The sequence below is a fragment of the Acomys minous genome, assembly GCF_964271855.1.
Source record: "Acomys minous genome assembly, chromosome: 8".
NCBI classification, from domain to species: Eukaryota; Metazoa; Chordata; class Mammalia; order Rodentia; family Muridae; genus Acomys; species Acomys minous.
This window is the reverse complement of record NC_140489.1, coordinates 2,348,415-2,352,225: the sequence shown is the minus strand read 5'-3', so window position 1 is coordinate 2,352,225 and position 3,811 is coordinate 2,348,415.

Below are 3,811 nucleotides of genomic sequence, written 5' to 3'. Positions count from 1 at the left end.
AGGGCAAGTGCAAGAGAGGATGTATTTGCTGGAAAACCAAGAATCCAAGGTTTTATCCTGCAAAATACTTAATGCTCACACAGTAGTCTTCAATTTGCAAAGTGCTTTTCCACAGACTGCTTCACTGATGGTCGGATAGGTGGGCAGGGCTATCGGCAGCACGATGCGGGCTGATCAGACTCAGAATCTGATGCCCTGGGTTAAACGTGTAGCCTTTCCTAGTATCTGTCTCCTGGGAGGTTAGAGGGAATGTGCTTATCAAGGCTGAACCCATATTCAAGGGCATCTTGGGGGAGGGCAGGCTGGCTTGGCAGGTAGCAGGAAGCAATCTGGGGTCAATGACAAAGTTTAGGGCTAGTCCAGTCCTGTCCAAAAGCAGTAAAGTGGAAATCCTGAGATCAGTGTCAAACACAGAAAGGAAGTTGCTGAGTGTGGCAGACACACCCTGATAGGTGGCCCCCGGTCATGCCCTTTACAGTCTCCTCCCTTTGGGTGCCAGCAGAGCCTGTGACCTGCCTCTGAGCAGCACACGAGCACACAACGATGGGACTCCTATGTGACTCCCTTGACCAGGGTTGCATTATGTGACAAAGGCTGCTGACACTGCTGTTAGGTAGATGTCACTCCCTTGATTAGATTAGGTTACTTAGCAAGAGGCCCCTGTGTTGATTTGAAGACTTAAGCTACCATTCATGGTGGGCCCCATGACAGGCACCTGTGGGTAGCTCCTAAGAGCTGAGTGACAACAGTCCTCAGGCATGGACACTAGGGAAGGAGTCCGCTGACTCCTGCTGCGAGCTTGGAAGCTATTCCTTCTTTGTCACATCTCTCAGTGAGACCGTGGTCCATCTGGCCCTGACACATCCTCACAGAGCCTGCACAGATGACCCAGCAGGGCTGGAGTGCTGTCTGTAAAGACTGAGAGATAAGTGGACGTTGCTCGAATAACTCCATTTGTGCTCATTTATGTCATGGTGATGGAGAGGTAATGCACAGAGGCTTGAGGAAGTTTAAGGGAGGCCCTCCTGCAGCTGCCTGAAGGAAGGTGAAGATTCAACTACTCAAGGGCCATGTGAGATCAGTCAGGAAGCTGGCCAGGAACACGCCACCAGTGCACAGGACAGCCTGCACAGGAATATGTAGAGTTTGTGTCGTTGCTCCAGCCTCATGTGACTGGGAAGCCGTGCTGATTGAATCTGCCAACACGAACTCACTGGCCGACAGACAGACAGATGGCATGTACCCGCTCAGAGTACATGGGCCTACAGAAGCAGGCATTGATCTATAACTGTAAAGTCTCCCGCATCCTTTAGGTCAAAAACTCACACAGCACCTGTCTGGCACACGAGCAGGCCTTGGGCCAGAGGTGCTCAGAGGTCTCCAGCTTTGTAGAGGGATGCTCAGACACTGCCAACAATGCAGATGTTAACAGCTGCCTACAACAACTTTGTTAGCTCAACGGAAGTCAGCTGGCAGAACTTCCTGCCCTGGCGTCTCATCAAGGAAGCTCAAAAGCCAGCCTACCCTGCACAGAGCACAGTTTTCACTTTCTTGATAAACGCTGGGGCAAGGGAACCTCAGTGCTCGAGTCCTTCCTGTGTCTCCTGTCAACAGACCACGGTTCATCCTGTGGCTGCTTTTGCCAGCCACACAGGAAGCTTGGGTCTTGCTGGTTTCCAGGAGAAACCCACAGGAGTACAACAGGAGCAGTTAGACTCTAAGTAAAATGATCGTCAGCCTGGGATGCACATTTCAACATCTTGCCAACACCTCAGAGAATAATGTCAGAATCTCTAGCGGTGGGCACCAGCGAGAAGTGTTGATTTTTAGACTCCAGTGGTTCCAGGAAACAGCCAAGACTGTGGCCCGTTGAAATAAAGGGTCCTTAGTGCTTTGTCACCTCTGTAGGCCTGAGGTGACTCACGGATCCCTGGATAGTCATAGACATTTAGATGTAGTAAGATACATACATGCAGTCCCACTAAAGGGCTAGCTACACGTTTGCATCTGGCTCTGACAGTTATAAGGATGTATTTATTTGTTTCTTCAAAGTCTCAGGCACTATGCTAGGCCCAGAGTTGGACATATGCCAACAGAAGACTCTGAATTTTGACACACACACACACACACACACACACACACACACACACACACACACACACAGAACTAAAAGCAAATGCCTCTTTGGTGGTCAGTGAACCAGAATCCATCTGTCTTCTCCCTGTGGAACAAGTTCTGAGCATGGATATTTTTATAGGGCTTTGGTGAGCTCTTAGCAGTGAAGACAGCTCTGTGTAGTCTTCTCCTGCTCTTATAGCTAGTATAGCTCCAGGCTGGAACTCAGGACTCAGGTGTGCAAAGACACTAGGGAGGCTGTAGGGCATCCTCCTGAAAGTGATGCAGAAGCCTTGCTGTGGATCTACACTCTGATTTTCCTTCACAACAGTCTGAGAAACAAAGCCGTCCTAAAACCACAGAATCCAAGCTTCATCCCAGAGTTCCTGAGCGGTCCTCCGTACGGCTGGGAACAAGGCGGCAGAATGAGCAGCAGTTCAGGTTTTGGAGACAACCCTAAGGCTGTCTCCTGCACAGATGTTTTTCAGCTGTATCAGCGTGTTGTAGAAGCAGAAAATGCAGATTCCATATTCTAATTCCCACTTATCTAGAGTGTTGGATGCCAGAGGTAGCGTTAGAAGTTAACATGTTACACCCCAGTCCTCCGCAGCTTCTCAGATTTTCTTGCTGGCCTCTTTCTTGCTCTGTGCAGGTTTTCAGGAAATGTAAAACCTTGGGGTAGGCCTCAGGCTTTCTGAAAGGTCAGGTGGGAGCTGGAGGGTACAGCCATCAGCCAGAGCCCAGAGGCTCTCTCCTCTCTGAAGACTTCTCGTGAGCGTGTGCATGTGCGTGCCTGTGTGCATGCGTTTTCTTTGTAAACCTTCCAGACAAAGTCCAGTGTGTTCATGGAGCATGTCCTGCTCATGCGGGCAGCATCCTCGCTGGCCTTCCCCCTCCTCTGCTGAGCTCCCGTTCTCATGGCCTTGCTGTGTTCCAGGCTTTGTTTCTCTACAGTCTGAGCAACAACGACCCAGCAGCGTGCAGAAGGGCTCATTTGCTCAGGCACTTCATTCTTCTGGTAGTTTCCTGAGGTCGCTCAACCCCACCATCACCTGCATTCTAAGAACTAGGAAACCAGGAGGAAGTGACATGTCAAGTCACTGTTATCACTTCCTGGTGCCCACATCCTCGATGCCTTCTTCACTTCCTGGTGCCCACATCCTCAATGCCTTCCTCCGTCCTGTTGTGCAGCCATGGAGCAGCCTGGCAAAGAGGAAGGCTGGGGTGTTGATACATGAGTGTCTTGGCAGGAAACACTGTGGGTGCAGAGATGTTCAGGCAGAGGAGAAGTACCGTGAAGAAAGGGAAGGAGGATCTTCCCACCCTGCGACCTCTGGCAAAGCCACATAGAGTGTACACAAGAGCTACGGAGCAGGAGCTGGAGATGGCTCAGGGGTTGAGAATACATAGCGCTCTTGCAGAGGCACACACACACACACACACACACACACACACACACACACACACGCACACACACTACACTCACATAATTTTTAAAACAATAGAAATAAGGAAAACTAGTTTTAAGTAGAGAAGTTTTGTTGTTGTTGTTGTTTTTTAATTGTGTGTGTATATAGTGTATGTGCATGTTTGTGCAGTGGTGCCTGTGGGGAACATGCATGTGTGCACGTGGGTGTGGAGGCCAGATATTTGTTCTGGCTGTCTTCTACCACTCTTGACATTATCTGTTGAGGCA